Raw genomic sequence first — 18,575 nt, forward strand, 5'->3', positions numbered from 1 at the left:
ATAGTTTTGAGACTTAACAAATTAGTATCTTATAATCGGGACAATTTGTGTACTTTACTCTTAAATATATCAATGGTATTTATATTTTTTTTTTGTTTTACCCTCTCAATTCCAAGGTTTCTCCCTGACTAATCCGAATCGACCTACGTTACACACCTATTTTTTCTTTAATTCTCGTTTATTTTTATTATTAACTGATAATTTGATAGTTATAAAAATATAAATTAATTTTCTTAGTTCTTCCTTTCATTTTTTTATCAATTCATTAATCTTAAAAATCAATTAAATAATATAATTAATTTAATAATGTTTCAATTATTTATTTTTACATTATTTTAAGAGTTAAATTGATAAAAATTTATAAGCATGAAGAATTAAAAAAAACAAGTTTATCTTTTTTTATAGTTATTAGATCGATATCAGGGGCGGACTTAGGACAAAAATTCAGGGGTTGCACAAAAAAATTCTTATAAATTTTTTTAGGGGTTGCACAATATTAAAGGTGACACTTGTATTAATTAAAAAAAATTAGAAAAAATTAACACTAAGTAGACAATTTTGTTGTATAAACTTTTTTTTTCTATAAGAATTTATCTGAAATATAGGGATTCTACCTAAAAATCACAATATATATATATAAAAATACTAAAATAATATCATTTGATCAATGTTCCTCACAATTTGAGGGGTTGCCCGGGCTACCCCTGGCAACCCCCTGGGTCCGCCCCTGATCGATATATCCCTTAAGCAAAGATCAGGGGTTCGAATCCTGACGTTTGCAAATGGAGCAAATTGAGTTGGGAATGTTGCCCTCGTCTTTACAACATCTGATCTGAATTAGTTCATTAATAAATCAAAAATCGATGGTTATATAAAAATAATAAAAAAGTAAAATATGATCAAATTTTTTAAATAAAAATGATATAATAACAGGCTATTTAAACTTTTACTTTATTTATGATTTGGCACATAACTAAACTCATTTTATTTTGGTTTTTAAACTTGTCTTTGTCACTTTAATATTTTTTTAATATTTACATTATCATTTTGTCTCGAGTTATCCCAAACAAATCATTATCAATAAAATGTATCACATATCACATTCTCAGTAATACTTTTTTTTAATAAATTGATTGAAAATAATATTTCAGATATAAAAAAGGATAAATTGATTGAAAATAATAATTAGATATCAATAAAATGTGTATTTTCAGCTTAGAAGTATTTTTCCCTTGGCTAAGGGAATTTTATCATTGCAATCATTCTAAATCAGCGATATTTCTTCTCATTTATAATTATATTAATTTATTTTTTTAAATTTCATAGTTTACATCAATTTTATCATTTTGTCAATAAAAATTAGCGTTGATCATCACCGTATTGATGTATTAATCTATTGTGTTGATATAATAGTCCATAATACTAATATAATAATCCAAATATAAATAATAATGTGATAAATTAATTTAATAATCTTTTAACGAAATTCAAAAACATAATTAATTTTTATAAAAATATCGTAAGCTTAGTTACTTAATCTTTTAATAAAAATAAGAATTTTTAAATATATTAAAATTATAATATAAAATTATTATTACAAAATATCAAACAACAAATAAAATATTTTTTAAAATTAAAAAATAAATTATAAATATAAAATGATAATAAAAATATAAAATATATATAGTATTAAAAAATGAAACACTTTATTGGAAAATTTTCGATTGTCCATAGTTAACATCAATCTATTATTACTCATTGAATATATTTTTAATAGATTTAATCTTAACTTTTTATCCAAATATCATTAAAAATTATTAAAAAATATTTGTTTTAGATTATTTATTAGATCGGTACCCTTTCGTGCTACATAAGGAAAAAGCACACCCGCCACGTGGAAATCGTTATTTTGTAGGAAGTAGCTTTTGTCTATGTGACAACAATACGAGGACATGTTGAACTAAAATAAAAGGGAAAAAGTTAAAATTGTGAAAAATTATACAAATTTTGCTTAAAAAGTATATATACTTGTGTGTGAAATACATATATTTGCGCGAACACGAGTCATAAAATGAGAACAACAGACATATATTAACATTATCTTTAATCAATCAATCAATATATATTTAAAAGATTATATTTCACATAAAATGTTTCATATATATTTCACATAAAAGATTTAAGAAGTTCATAACTAAATATGTTCATTTTGAGTTGTCAAAACTATTCTATTGACTTTTCCCCAAAGTTTTGATAAATATAATTAAATGATTTTGATATAATAAAAGATTGAAATGAGAATTTTATTATATTTGATTAAAAAAATTTCAATGTGTGTAAAAATAATTTTTCAAGTGTTAAAAATGTCAAAAATAAATTTATAAATGTTTTGAAAAATTACAAAGTCTGAAAATAATTTTGAAAGATGAAACAAGGCTATTTTTTTCATCATTTTTGAGCTTGGTTTCGACCTCTAAGACAATAGTTCAAAATTGTCAATTTTTCATGTATGGTTTGAAAACTTCCTTGCCTGATTTCGAAACCCCTTCTATGGTTTTGAAACTCCTGATGCAATGGTCAATTTTTTAATGAGTTTCGAAATTTCCCTAGGTGGTTTCGAAATCACTGGGCGTGTTTGCATTCTTGCGTGAATTTAATGCTTCAAACGGCTCCAAATTCCCTCCAATAACCATAAACAACTAGAAATCAATAAGGACATATAAAAAGGGTCTTCCAACAATAAAAAAAGACAATAAAGCTATTCTAACAATCAAATATCAAACAGAGTCAAATTTGTATTCAATTCAATCTTTCTGTCATTGAACACTATTGCATTTATTGTAATTCTTATTCCGGTGATCTTGGGTGTGTGTGAGCTTCGATTTACAAACATTTTATTATTGTGAGAATATTCAAAGTTTGCTCATTTGTAATTACTCATTGGGAAGGGTTGAACACTCAAGAATTAGGGTATAAGTCTTAGTATTTTGTAAGGTTACACATTGTCTTAAAAGGTTAGAACAAATTAGTGAATTTGTTGAAATCCTTAGTGTGGAAGCTAAGGTAGTGAATGTAGACTTCATTTAGAAAGTTGAACCACTCTAAAATCCATAGGTCATTTTTCCTTTTTTTTTTTTTTTGCAAAAGCTTCAAACAAGTTTTTATGGCCAATTCACCCCTCCTCTTGGCCACATTCCTTGATCGATTGGCTCAACAAGTTTGAATAGCGTAATATTAATAATAATGGTAAATTACGTACTTAGTCAGCCACTTATTTTCATAGTTATGTTTTGGTCATTCAATTATTTTTTTCTCAAAAATCATTCATAATATTACATTTTGGTCCCCTATTGTTAAAAAATAAACATAGTTGTTGATATGTCAAGTTCTTTTATTTTTTTTTAAAGATGATGTGACATTATATTGTGGTGACACATGAACATCACTGTTAATTTTAAATAGTTGATGACCAAAACGAAATATTAAATATGATTTTAAAAAAATAATTGGATGAACAAAACGGAATCACAAGAATAAATGAGTGACTGAATACACAATTTACACTAATAATAATAATACTAAAAAGAAAAGATATAAGATTTTGGCTTTTTTACCTAAATACCACAAAAAATATTAATTACCAAAATAACATCCATTGTTGATTAATTGCTGATCTAACACCCATTTATATAATGTAGGCAAAGGTATGTTTTGTTGACGTGACAAAAGACACGTTTTACGAGAAACGCATTTTGTTGATCTCGATTGGGTTAGACCAAGATGAAAGAAAAAGAAAAATGTAATCAAAAATATGAAAAAAGTATGTGAATTTTGTTCAAAAAGAATAAATGTGTGCGGTGCATGTCGAGAATATGTAATTATACCATAACGAACATGAGTCGAGTTATACAATGATGATAATGTGTATTAACTTTATGTTTAATCATTTAATAAATTAATACTTAAAATATTATATTTAAATACTAAAAATCCTACGTATCTAAATAATATAGGTTAATACAAGTGTACCGTCGCCATCATTCGGTCCGACTCATGATACGTGCATGGACTGTCGAGCGCCATGCTGGAGGGACCGTTTGACTCATATTGACTGGCTCTTCAACTAATTGCAACAGTTATCGCGTCAAAGCTCCACCCAATATTCATTTTTCCCTCGCTTCCAATGATTCCTCACACATCATCAAGTTAATCACGCTTTCACTCTTCCTGGTCCGACTCCATGAACACCATCTTCACCACTGCTTTCATTCTGTTTGGATTCTTTATCCGCGCCTCTTTCGCTCTCTTGTTCCCCAACACTTGCTATAGTCTCGCCATTGCCATTCCTGCCAAGGATGATGAAATTAGCCCCGCAATATGGCACAATCTTTGATTCATCATCACACTGCCATGCTCAAATAGAGTTACGAAAGATTTCAACTTTGACCATTCTTTAAGCATATTCGGACATTATTTCTTATAGTTTCTTTACTTTGATCTCTTACACCATCGTCCTTAGTCTTACGGTTTGCTGAAAAGAGGGAGGCTACCACAATGCACAGTACAAAAAACATGGTCGTGGCTACAAGCATTAATACGTTGCCATGGTAAATGGATTTGACTCTATCGGTTTTAGATTTAGATTTTACTCGACACTGATGAACTTGAAGCTACCGACAAGGGAGCTTCTTTTATGCAATCATTCCCCGACACCGAACTTGGCCAAACTTTTTGGGATTTGTCCTTCCAATAGGTTAAGGGATGTAAGAACACTCGGATATTTCAATGGTGGGGTGTAAGCATCGGATTAAGAAGAACAAAGGGTGGGAAAATAAAGGGTGATAATTAAAAGGGAAAGGAAAGGAAGGAGGCGAGCAACAACCATTATTGATAGGAAATAATAAAGCTCCAGATAGAAACGAGCCGCCGCTCGAAAAAAACCATGTGGTTTTGTGAGTCTTTGTTTGGGAAGTTGTGTTTTCTACCAAAATACATGTTTGCCATGCCAGTAAAGTGTATCGTGGCTTCGAGAGAAAGGGGTGGCTAGCAAGTTAAATTTGAGTCTAATAATAGAATCGTTAATTGAGGTTTAAGATTGAAGAGAATTTATGAGATTGAACTGGAGAAGAGTTAGGCCTGCAACTTTGTTTAACTTTGTCAATGCATGTGTTTGCTTTAGTCATTGATATTTTGGGTTAAAGATTCAACTTCATTAAATTACAATTATTAACACAAGAAAAAGAAGCATTTCTTGTCCAAACGCAAACACTTGTATCACAACGTTTGCAAACCATCAAACCATCGTCGTTTTTCTTCTTCTTTTTTAATCATCTTGTTGATCTTCAAATTTGCATCGTCAACTTCATTGTTGGCAGTTACTTATTCTTGCAGTGTTTTCAACATGTTTGTTGAGAAGTTAAAAGCTCAATGAATAACGTTTGGTAATTTTCATTAAGATGCCTACAAACTGCATTACAACCAGCTTATATAGAAGTTGTGCCTTCAAGCTTACTCTACCTCTATAACAGATTCATAACAAACTCCAACATTCATAACAGATTCCAACATTCCTTAACAACCATAATAACTTACACACACAATGCCCATATTAGGAGCACATGCACACGTATATTCTAGAATACAATCGTGTATTCCAGAATTCATATTCCAATATTCTCCCAACTTCGTCATCTTTTTCTTTTAACAAGGTAGAACACACATCTTCTCTCGAAATAATTCAAATGCTCCTTTTGTCAGTGGCTTTGTAAGACCATATGCTAATTGATGTATTGCAGGCACATAATTGACTTGAATCTGTTTAGTTGCTACCTTTTCACGCACAAAATGAACATCCATATCAACATGTTTGGATTGTGTATGATAAACAAGATTAGTGCTTAATGCAATAGTGTTGGTGTTGTCACACCATACAACATGCATGTTTCGACATTCAACACCAAGTTCACACAACAATGAACTTATCCAAGTGACTTCTGCAGCAGCATCAACTACACTTCTATACTCAGCCTCCATTGTAGACCTTGATATTGTTTTCTGCTTCCTGGAACACCAAATCACAGGACATGGAACAAGAAAGAGTGCATGACCAGTGACTGACCTCTTATCATCCAAACTGCCACCCCAGTCAGCATCAACAAATGCTACAACTTCCTGTGATACATCATTGCAGAAAAACGTTAGGCCATAGTTTAGTGTACCATCCAAATATCTGAGTATTCTTTTAATAACAGCTAGGTGTAATTCTCATGGGGCATGCATGAACTGTGTTACTTTATTAACACTGAATGCTATATCCAGTCTTGTATGACATACATACAGAAGAACACCAACAATACTTCGATTTTCTTGAGCATCATTTAATAATTCACCCGCTTCCTGAGTCATTTTTGAGGCTCCAATCATTGGTGTAACTGTAGGCGCTGCATTCAACAGACTTGTCTTTTCCAAAAGTTCAAGGATATATTTGCATTGAGACAATATCAAAGCCTTCTTTGTACGCTTAACCTCAATTCCCAAGAAGTAATTCAAGTTTCCTAAGTCCTTCAAGGAAAAATCATGACTTAAAGCATGGACAACACTGTCAATACTAAGAAAAGAGTCACCTGTAATTATAATGTCATATACATACACAAATATGTATATATAACAGCTTGCATCTTTCTTGACAAATAAAGACACATCAGCTCTGGATTCAATAAAACCCAATCGAAATAAACTTGCTTTTAGCTTGTCATGTCAGTTTCTAGGTGCTTGTCTAAGACAATACAGTGCCTTATTAAGCTTGCACACAATAGCACTTCCATCAACACCATATTTCTCAAATCTAGGTGGTTGTTGCATGAAAACATCCTCAACCAACTCACCATTTGATAAATCATTATTTACATCAACATGTCTAATAGACCACTCTCTTGCCACAACAATAGAAAGCATAACATTTAAAATGGCAAACTTGATGATGGGTTGTATGTATCCTTGAAGTCATAACCTGGAACTTGAGAATAACCCTTTGCAACTATTCTGGCCTTATACCTTTGAACAGACCCGTCAGGGTTCTTTTTGATTTGAAATAACCACTTACAGCCAACTACAGCATGATCTTCAGGTAACCTGACAAGAGTCCGCGTGTTATTTGACTAGAGTGCATTAAATTCTGCTTGTACAGCTTCTTTCCACCTTGGTGATTTAAAAGCAGCATAAACATCAGGTGGCACTTCATCAACAAGTGAACTAGCATACACCTTTGGTTTAAACACACCACATTTACTCCTAGTCATCATCGAGTGTGTGTTCATCGATATACTAGAGTCACCACTTGCATTTGGGACACAATCAGTACCAGATTGTGGTAGACTAGTTGTCTCATGTTCAACATCATCATGTGCATTATTCGAAATATCAGCTTCATGTGCACCACTCGAAATATCAGCTATAACTTCTTGTGCTTCAGTCTGACTATTATTTGTTGCTGCCAAACTAGAACTGGAACTATCACTGGAATTGTTGTTAGCCATCGAATTATGGTCAGATTCCTCAGCAGTCACATGTTGAAATTTATTGACATCTGCCACAATCTGTAAGAGCTAGATGAACTAGAAGCATTAGATTCATTAAAAACCTTTTCATGCAACTTTGCAAAAGGAAAATGTAGTTCAACAAAAACCACATGTCTAGTTATATACACTCGACCAGTAGCATCAAGGCATTGGAAGCCTTTATGTTGTGGACTATACCCTAAAAAGTACAGGGTTTAGATCAAAACTCTAACTTGTGCTTCAGATAGGGTCTCAAATGAGGGAAACACAAACATCCAAACACCTTTAGCTTCCCATAATCAGGTTTCTTCTGAAATAACTTCTCATAGGGAGATATTCAATCTAAAACCCTTGTAGGTAGCCTGTTGATTAAATGCACAACTGTACAACAACATAAGCCCGAAACTTGAATGACAAAGAGGCTTGTGCAAGTAGTACAAGTGCAAGTAGTACAAGTGCAAGTTCAATCACATGGCGATGTTTGTGTTCAACTACTCCATTTTGTTCAGAGGTATGTGGACATGTTTGCCAATGAGAGATGCCACAATTAAGTAAATACCTTGACAAACTCCTATACTCTCATCCCCAGTCACTTTGGACTGCTTTTATAGATGAATCGAATTGAGTCTTGACCATTTGCTGAAACATTTTAAAAGAAACAATGGCTTGAGACTTATCATGCAGTAGGTATAGCCAGGAATGTCTTGTGCATGCATCCACAAATGTCACATAATACTTATAGCCATTCGATACAATATGAGAGGGTCCCCACAAATCTGTAAAGACTAGCTGAAATGGACTGTCATACATAGAAGTAGAGTCAGGAAAATGTAACTTATGACTTTTTCCCATATGACATGCAACACAAGTTGACTTATTGTTTCTTGAAGGAAGCTTTACATTCAACTCTTGACACTCTTTAACTAGGCTATCATGCGAGGGATGATCGATGATGCCACAAATCATACACATTTTTTGACAACTGTGATAAATTGATTTCTTCCCTAGCACCACTATCAACTGTAGAATGCACACCAAAAACATATAAGCCACTATCTTCTCGGCCCCGAAGCAAGACTGCACCCGACTTCTCATCATGAACAAAGCATTCATGAGCATAAAACATGAGGAAAACATTGTTATCCCTAGCAAGCTTTGACACCAAGAGTAAATTCTTGGTTATTTGTGGTACATGCAACAAATCGGTTAGCAATAATAGTCGAGAGGATGAATGTAAAGATGCATGGCCAACAGATTCAACCTCTAAAGCAACTCCATTACCAACAAGAAGTTTACCTTCATTGTCAAGATCAACATATTGGCTAATATTCACACCATCAAAGGTAACATGGTATGTAGCACCTGAATCCATAACCCATTGTTCAAAAGAAGAAAATGATTTAGACTGCATTGAAGACTTAGATCTAGTTCTTTTAGCAAAATAGTATTCACATTTAGTAGTCTTGTTGTCATTCGCAGAATAATAAACTGCACTGGAACCATCCTTTGAATATGAGTTTCTATTGGCAATAACACCAGGAAAGTTTTCATCAAAACGATGCCAACATCGATTGACTAGATGTTCATTTTTTCCACATAGCTAACACTGCAGCCTAATCTGACCCCTTCCTCGACCAAAAAACCTTCCACGAGAGTATGACTGTCAAGAGGATGGCCTCGATTCAGACCGATCTTCAAATTCTCCTGAAACTTTCCCTTGAGCCATATGAGCACTCATAGGAAAAGGCTCAATTGGCTCATCAAAACCTGCCAACTGAGTTCAACATCCATCAACATAGTGTACAATGCATCAAGAGTTACTGATTCACACATAGCTGTTAGGACAACTACAAACGACTGATAGTCACAAGGTAAACCTTTAAGGATGCTAGCAACATGCATAGCTTGAGAGACAACACTCACACAAGAGGCCAATGCATCACAAACTTCCTTTACTTTTGTAAGGTAAGTTCGCATTGAATCATCACTTTTCTTGAAGGACTGTAATTTGTAGTCCAAATTAATCACAACAGTAGTACATATGTTAGGAAAGAACTGCAACACCTTAGTCCATACAGCAGACGCCGACTCAACACCTAGGAATTGAGGAAGAAGAGGTGGACTGATTGTTGAAAGTAACCAGGATGCAAGAACACTGCATGTGCTACAAAGTCCTCATACAGCTCATTCGGTACTGCCTCACCTGATCCATCAAGCACCGTCGCCGACGATACTGGCAGAGATCCCAGCAGTAACCGCTCCAATCGGTGATTACGAACTGTTAATAATATTTGTTGCTTTCATAAAAGAAAGTTAGTTTCATCAAGTACAACACTAACTTTCTTGTTAGAGAAGCCTTTAAAGCTTCTCAAATGAACCTCTATTGGTAAGGAATATCTGCCACCGTTCAGCATAACTACCTCCTAAGCAGCGAAAGAACAAAAAGAGCTCCCAAGATCGGTAGCGAAAGATACCACGTTGAGAAGTTAAAAGCTCAATGAATAACATTTGGTAATTTTCATTAAGATGCCTACAAACTGCATTACAACCAACTTATATAGAAGTTGTGCCTTCAAGCTTACTCTACCTCTATAACAGATTCATAACAGACTCCAACATTCATAACAAACTCCAACATTCCTTAGCAACCCATAACAACTCTCTCTCACACACACAATGCCCATATTAGGAGCATTTGCACATGTTGCATATTCTAGAATACAATCGTGTATTCCAGACTTCGTATTCCAATATTTTTATTTAGAGACACAACCATCTCTTCGCTCTCACACGCCAATTTTTTTCATGCATTGTTATCCATCTTCAATAGGTTTTAAAGCTCCATTATTTTGTTCGTTATTTTTTTATATCTCTTGGTTTGTTTGATTAAGTAAAATAGATGCATTCGACTCCCTTTGATTTAACAATACTACAATTTGTTGTTTACTTTGCTCTTGCAGTAACAATCTTAATCTCTCCTGAATCGGTGAAGAGGAAGACAAGATGGTTTTGACCGATAATTTTGACCGATAATTTTGACCATTGGATAGCCAAATCAGTTGACTTAACACTTCACGTCACCATTCCATTATCTTAGTAACATCTATTAATGTCGAATGATCATTTTGTTAAAAATCGATAACGTGTATGACCAAATTATAACTTTTGAAAGTTTAGTAGGAAAAAGAAAACTTATTCAAAATTTAGTGACCATTCTTATAGTTTACCCTTTAAAATCCCGAGAGAAGCGAGTCTATGAGAAGCTGAACAGAAGAACCAAGAGGAAAATGGCGCTTTTCTTCACCGCAAAATCTTCTCTGTTCCTCTCCCAATCCCTCAAAGTCAAGACTTTCTTCTGTCAAAACCCTAAACCTACCTCTCTCTCATTTTCCCTTCCACTTAAACCCCTCAATTCCTCTTCTTTCATTTCCCATTCCAGCTCCCAACCCGACCCCACACCCGAATCCTAGTCCAACCGTGAAAACCTCACCCAGGTTAACATAACCGATGAATGGGGGTGAAAAATCGGAGTTTGGATTGGAATCCGAACCCACCAAGCTCCCGGATTCTGATCCTCCGATGAACGAGGACGAGTGGGAGGAAGAGTATATTAAGATGGGTAACGGTACTGCCGCCGCCGCCGCCGCCCAATGAGGAACTGCCGATGCGGCGGAGAATGAGAGTATGGGTTTTGATGACGGGGTTACGGATTTGAAGAGGTGTTTGGTGAACTCGGTTTAGGGGACCGAGTTGGGGTTTCGAGCGATTCAAGAGGTAAGGGCTGAAATTTTGGAGTTACTCAATCAGTTGGAAGCGGTTAATCCGACTGGAGCTCCTGTTGAGGCTACTGAGCCTCTTGATGGCAACTGGAATTTGCTGTGAGTGTCTTCTTCTTTATTTTACACAATTGTTTTAAAAAATAACTTAAGAATTTGCTTTGTAGATTAAAAATTGGTCTTGATTGAGTTAGAAAGTATTTCATTCATGCATTACCTGGAATGCGAATCCGAAACCGGAACACAATTTGCCACTCCTATAAAATTATAATTCGATTGGGGTAGTTGAGAAATGTTTCTTTATTTAAACCATTATTTGGGTCTGGCCGACTGTCCGCCTGACATCAAAACACACACTTGCCGGACAAGACGACACAAACTTCTTCCGAAGGAGTCGCAAATCCCTGCATTTATTCAAGGCCAGAATTTCTCCCCTTACTAGCATTGACATTAGCTCCGTTACGTGTTTTGAGGCTTAGCATTTAAGGGAACGTTGTTGCTAATTTCATGATCGATTGTAAATAATGCTACTACATGCATGGATGGAGCCCCTGAAAATTTCAAATTCTCTTATAATTTAGGGTTTTTTTGTCTACTCGTAATCTATTTACGCCCTCTAAAATTTTATAATATTGCCTCCAACATAAAATCTTGCTTCCGTTCCTGACTACATGAGTAATCACATGTTTTCATCTCTTGTTTATTTGTTCTGCGCTGTTCTTTCTAGTATATTACACTTGAAACTTGGACTTTGGAAATCTTAAATGTATGAAACATTTGCTCCTAAGGTGCTTATATTCTTTCATGAAACGTCCAGGTTGAATTTAAGGAAGGCACACTGCGATCTTCCCGCAGATGTAGATATTTTTGGTCAGAGAATTAGTTTTTTGCCTGTGCAGCAATTTCTTAACCCACTGCAGGAATTGGCCGCAAACATTTCAGGAACAATTTCTGGTCAGCCACCTCTTAAGATTCCCATTCCTGGGAACCGATCAAGTTCGTGGCTTCTGATTACGTACCTCGATGAAGATCTTTGGATATCAAGGGGAGATGGTGGTCTTCTTGTGCTTGCTAGACAGGGAAGCTCTCTTCTGGAGCAGTAGCCAGAAGCATTATGCATATGGTATGTATGAAGGGGATATATGCACATTGTTGTTGTCGTCTTCCTTGATGGGAAGATGAAATTTTTGCTGTTGATAATTCGAACATCTCAGTGTAGGATAACCTGAAGTAGAAATCGAACCATTTCATGATTGTATCGTATAGCGTAAAATTAGAAATACACTGTTGATGATGTCAATTGGTAATGGCTTTGAGTGGAATCCTGTGTTGGGTTTAATATTTTCTATTGCATGTTACTGTTAAAGTAGAACCATTATAATAGCTTGGAGTCCAAGCCAATTGCATTTGTAGCTCGGATGATTTGATTTCTGTACTCTCTTCCTTATTACCAATGTTCCTTTAACTGAGTTGACAAGGTTTAACTCATGAGAACCTTGAATTCCTGTTTCAAATCTCATTATGTATATGTGAATTCTTGATGTAATATATATAGGCTAGGATGGACCTTAGGGTCAGTAAAATTTAACTCGACTTGAAAAATCAATTTTTTCGACTCGATTCGAATTGACTTCGAATTATATTTTTATAAATTCGACTTGAAAAAAATTTCAAGTTGTGTTATAAAATACAACTCGAATAACTCGATTTTTTTAATAATTAGTGGATTAATTTTTAAGTTTGAGATAATTCCTCGATTCTATATAATATATGTGTATCACGTATAAAAAAATGAAGAAATATTTATGTATTGTATATGGTTATAAAAAAGCCATTTAAATTAGAATTAAATAGTACTATAATATTATAAATATGTACAATTAAATTTAAATAGAAACTTGAAAACTCAACTTAACTCGAATTTTAAAAACTTAACTCGAAAAAATTTCAAATCAAGTTTGGATTGTAGAATAGGACTTGTCAACTCGAATCACTCAAAATTGTTTTATTCGATTCGAATTGACCGAATGCTCACCCCTAATAAACCTAGAGGGGGCGGGTGTGAATTTTGATCTAATATATATAGGCAGGGATGGACCTAGAGGAGGTCAATAGGTGCTGTCGTCTTCCATAAAAATTTCAAATTCTTATATATTTAAATATTTTTATACTTCTTATTGAAATATGTTTTTTTCATTATAAAATTTTATAAGTTCTCTCTTGCTTAAAATTAATATGTTTGTTTCCCTAACATAAAATATTGTATCCATTTCGCATATAAACTTATTAAATAATTGAAGATAAGATTAATATATGTGTCATCGTTATTATCCGACTCATGTTATCATTTATATTAGACATGTGAAGTGTGTGATTCTTATTTCTAAACAAAATTCATATGCTTTCTTTTCTTCATCTTCTATACACTTTTTTTTCGAAACCCATGAACTTCATGCTTTGTAAACTGCATACTCTTATAAACATGGACAAAAACATGCATTCAATTCTTTGTTTTTGTGAGTTAGAGGGTCTCATACTCGAAACATATTTAATCATATGCAGTGGCAGATCTAAAAATTTATAAATGGGGTCTAAAATTTTAATTTTCTTCTTTTAAAATTAATGGGGTGCAAAAAAAATTTCTTCCATTTTTCTTTAAAATATTTACTAAATTTCACTTTTTTTTTTCTAAATAATAAGATGCACTTGACCCCTAGGGGACTTTATGCATATGCCCTGAATATGGGTAAATTATAATATTTTTTATTAAATTATACTATCTCTCATATTTTATTTATTATATTTTTTATTTTTTAATTTATTCTCTGAAATTTTTTACTTTGAATTATTTTTTTATGATGTGACAAATTTATTTTTATTATTATTAGTATTTTATTATTAGTTACAAGGTAATTGGTCTATTGGGTGCATAGGCATCTGAAGTTTAGAAAAACTGAAGTAACAATTACTGAAACTGAAAAATAATGGGAAGATTTGTCCAGGGGAATTGAACCCGACGTGAATCGAACACGCAACCTTCTGATCTGGAGTCAGACGCGCTACCATTGCGCCACGTATACCAGATGCAACTTCGGAGGTAATATTTTTATCTAACCGTAAACAACACTAAATTACCAGTTGAAGCTTAGACAATGTTGAGGTTAGAGAAGGGAAGATAACGATGAAACCAAGTAAGAAGCGTAATACATGTCGGATCCTATGCTAACAAGAAGGTGATGTGATTCCCACATAACAACAATCGGTCATTAAGGGGTATTTTATATTTGGGTAAACTACACAAATGATCCCCCCACTATAATATATTGTTTTGTCGAGTCCCTCAACTATTGAAAGTTACATAATGATCCCCTAACTATAAGACGTTATTTGTTGAGTTCACCGACTATTAAAAGTTATAAAAAAGTCACATGGCTATTCATATATTCCAAACTCGTCTTTTTCCGTTAAAAATTTAGTGACTGTCTCAGTTGGACGTTAATTTGTTCATTGAGATATAATAAAATCTTATTCCAAAACTATCTGAGTTGTATTTTGTGGATCGATTCTCTATTTATATTATATCGTCAATCTAGTGCTTGAAATATTATATTGTCGAGTCATTGCTTAAAAGCAACAATGATGCCAGTAGTCATCATTAAAATATGATTTTATCATATCCAAGTCAACATGTTAATATCTAGCTCAGACGTCCATCATTTTTTAATGGAAAAGGACGAGTTTGGAACATACGAATAGTCGGATGACCATTTTGTAACTTTCAATAATCAGGGGACTCAACAAAGTAGTATCATATAATCAGGGTTGCATTTGACACATTTCAATTATTTGGTCGTTGTTTTCGTTTATTTTTTTTATCAGGGTTGGATTTGACATTGTCATGACTATCAAGATGACACTTATTTGTTGTCGTGTTGATTTTCTCTGCTTTGAACCCTCGAATTGAATTTGGATACGTAGTTTGCATTTCGTAGATAGTTTTTTTTCACGTCGCTTGACTTTGGTTTAAAGTTTATCGGTGGTTTTTTCAAAAGCTTGATATCCTTTTGTGGTTCGTTTACCGATGTGATCAGATCTATTTGTATCTATTTATTATTCGAATTTATTTGATTAGGTTTTTAACATTTTACTTGTATGATCCTTTTGTGATATTAAGTGGATGGTTTTCTTGTGTTAATGATTATAGAAAAATATCTTTATTATGTGTTTAGTTTATGATTATGATTATAAACTTTAATTGTAATTTAAATATTTTCTATTTTTAATAAAATTAACGGTTTGTATAAAAAAATATTTAATATATTATCACATATCATTATTAAATAACGTTTAATTGATTATTTAAATAATTTCTTGCATTTTTTTTTAAATTTTCGTTTAAGTCAATCCAGAAAAATAATTTTAACATAAAATTATTTAAAACATCAATTAAATATTAGTTAACGATGATATTAAAAATGTTAAAAAAAATTAATTCAATTTTTATTAGAATTATTTAATGATATTAATATAAATATTTTATTTTATTAATAATAAAAAGTAAATAATATAATTTATATAAATTAAATATTTATAATATAATCGTTAATATTGAACAATGATATGAATATTGATACAGAGAGCCTCAATGGTTAAAGAAAATATTTTTCTTCATAAAATTTCAAGTTTGAGTAGTTGCGTTTGCAATGTGTAGTTACATTATCAATTATTAAGAAAAAAATATAAACAAATATGATTTTGATTCTTCTCAGCAAATCGACGAATGATCAAGCTAACCTTGTTAGGGCTATTATTGACCAGTTTAGCAGATTCTTAGGTCACAAGGTGAATTCGAACAAAACTAAAATTTTCTTCTCCGCCAATGTGGATGACGATTTCACTGAAAAAGTTTGCTCCAAGTTGGGATGTCAACGCTTCATGGATCTAGGCACGTATTTGGGCATGCCTCTTTTTCATAATAGGGTGACGAAGAGTACGTTTTAGTTTGTCATTGACAAAGTCCGAAACAAGTTGAATAATTGGGTGGCGACTAATTTATCTTTGGCAGGGAGAGTTACACTCGTTAAGGCCACTCTTATGGCTATCTCGAATTACTTCATGCAAACGATGGCCATTCCTAGAGTCTGTGACCAAATTGAGCAGATCTCCCGCCGTTTCAGTTGGGGAGAACAAAGGAGAAGACTAATATGGCCCTCGTCAGTTGGAATAATTGTTGCCAACCTTTCACTCATGGAGGTCTCGGTTTAAGATCGCTCCATTCCCAAAACGAGGCTTTGGCTTTCCTTGTGAAATTAGGTTACAATTTATTAATGCGTCCGGAGGCTCTATGGGTCAAAGTTCTCCGCTCGAATTACAAGATGAAGGAAGCGCCACCCTTAATTATTGATGCTCGAAACTGCTCCTTTATTTGGAGGTCTCTTGTACGTGTTTGGGACTTTATCAGGGAGAACGCTTGCTGGTCCATTGGAGATGGGAGGCAAACGAATTTTTGGCTTGATACTTGGGTTCCAGGAATCGATCAACTTGACCATGTTAGAAAAATTTCAGCCATGCCTGCCTTGAGTAATGTTGTGCGTGACTTTACGAATGGTAATGGAGTATGGAGCACAAATTTGCCGCGTCTTTATTATAATGAGGATATAGTGCAGCATATTATGGCCATTCCAGCCCCTAGCGATGTAAGGGAAAGGACCACCCAACGTGGAGGTGGAATCATAAGTCGGTGGGACACTGCGTGGGGTTATGATGGACCGCAACGGGTGAAGCTATTTCCATGGCTTGTCCTTCGAAACCGACTAATGAAAAATCCGAAAGAATGAGACGGGGTCTATCCACTTCTTCCATTTGCCTGGTGTGTCGAAATGGGGAAGAAACCATTTCCCATGTCCTTCGCGAGTGTCCAACAGCGAAATTGGTTGTTCCAAATAACGCTTTAAACAACTTTTGTTCTTTACCTTTTATTGATTGGATCCATGCTAATCTCTTCACATCTACAGGTTTTGATCGAGAGGCTTACCATTGGAGGCACATGTTTGGAATAATTATTTGGAGATTATGGAAACAACGTAATGCTTTCATTTTTAATGGACAGGTGTGGTCGTCGTTGGTGGAGATTGGTCGTTTAGCGCAGGCGTTGGCTCAAGCACTTAAATCCAGTAAAGAATCTAATCACCACAGCACTGTCAAGAGAAACACGAGACAAAGGTGGTCCCCTCCCAAAACTGGAGTGGCTAAGCTCAACATCGATAGAGCTGCAGATCCACGTACAATGGAGGCTACGGGTGGCGGAGATCTTAGAGATAACAACGGACGATTGATAGTTGGTTTCCATCAGCACATTGGGTGATGTTCAACATTCAAGCTAAGGTCGGGTCGCTTTATGATGGTTTAATGCTAGCATGGACTAGTGGTCTTCAAAATGTGGAGGTAGAGCTCGACAACAAGGAGGACGTAGACATTCTCAACGATGCTCCCTTATGCATGATACTGCCTTGATCCAACGAGTTTGTTCGTTACTCCAGAGACAGTCGGACGTAAAACTTTCTTACGTTAGCCGTGAAGCTAATGAAGTTGCAGATGTAACGGCACACATCAAGAGAAATATGAGACTGGAGTTACCGGTGTTCCAAACCCCGCCTGCAGAAGTTAGGCAACTCCTCACGAGTGAGGAAAAGTTGAGTAGGGCCTTTTCACACTGCTGTGCAGTGCTCTATTGTTAACAAAAGTAAAAAATAAAAAATAAAAATGGGGTCGTTCTTTGTATCAAATTCAAGGGTTAAACCCCCCAAATGTAATTAGGGTAAGTATCGTGCAAATGTCTGAAATTGGGCTTCTACTTCATCGAATCTTCTATTTTCTTTCAAATTTCCGTAATTTTTGAAACCTTAGTTGAATAGAAAAGGAATTACTCGGTCAGCATTTAGCTGTACAAGGAAACAACCATGGGAGTGGAAATCAACCTTTTATGAACATATCATTTGAACCCTATCCTTCAATTAGTAGAAGCATCATGCCTAGTTTTACACACATCCAACATACCATTAACCTCTTCTCAAGAAACATGTCTCATAGGATAAGTTGATGGAAAGTCAGAAACATCTTCTACCATCGACACAAGACCGATATTTTAGAACAAACACACGCGTTACAATGCACGTAGAATATGGTTGCCTAGTCTATAAAAGGTAGAATCAAGTCAATATGCATGTACACACATGAAGTTGTA

General features: G+C 34.1%; 1 non-coding gene and 1 pseudogene across 1 annotated transcript; one reads left to right on the top strand and one right to left on the bottom strand.

Moving 5' to 3' along the window:
* Positions 1-10,802: 10,802 nt before the first annotated feature.
* Positions 10,803-12,598, top strand: LOC120191897 (annotated as a pseudogene).
* A 1,742-nt stretch (positions 12,599-14,340) lies between these two features.
* On the bottom strand, positions 14,341-14,412 carry TRNAW-CCA. Its single transcript has one exon. It is a non-coding gene; the product is annotated as a tRNA-Trp (tRNA).
* Positions 14,413-18,575: the final 4,163 nt, after the last annotated feature.

This window comes from Hibiscus syriacus, unplaced genomic scaffold (genome assembly GCF_006381635.1).
Source record: "Hibiscus syriacus cultivar Baekdansim isolate YM2019G1 unplaced genomic scaffold, ASM638163v2 tig00116971_pilon, whole genome shotgun sequence".
NCBI lineage: Eukaryota > Viridiplantae > Streptophyta > Magnoliopsida > Malvales > Malvaceae > Hibiscus > Hibiscus syriacus.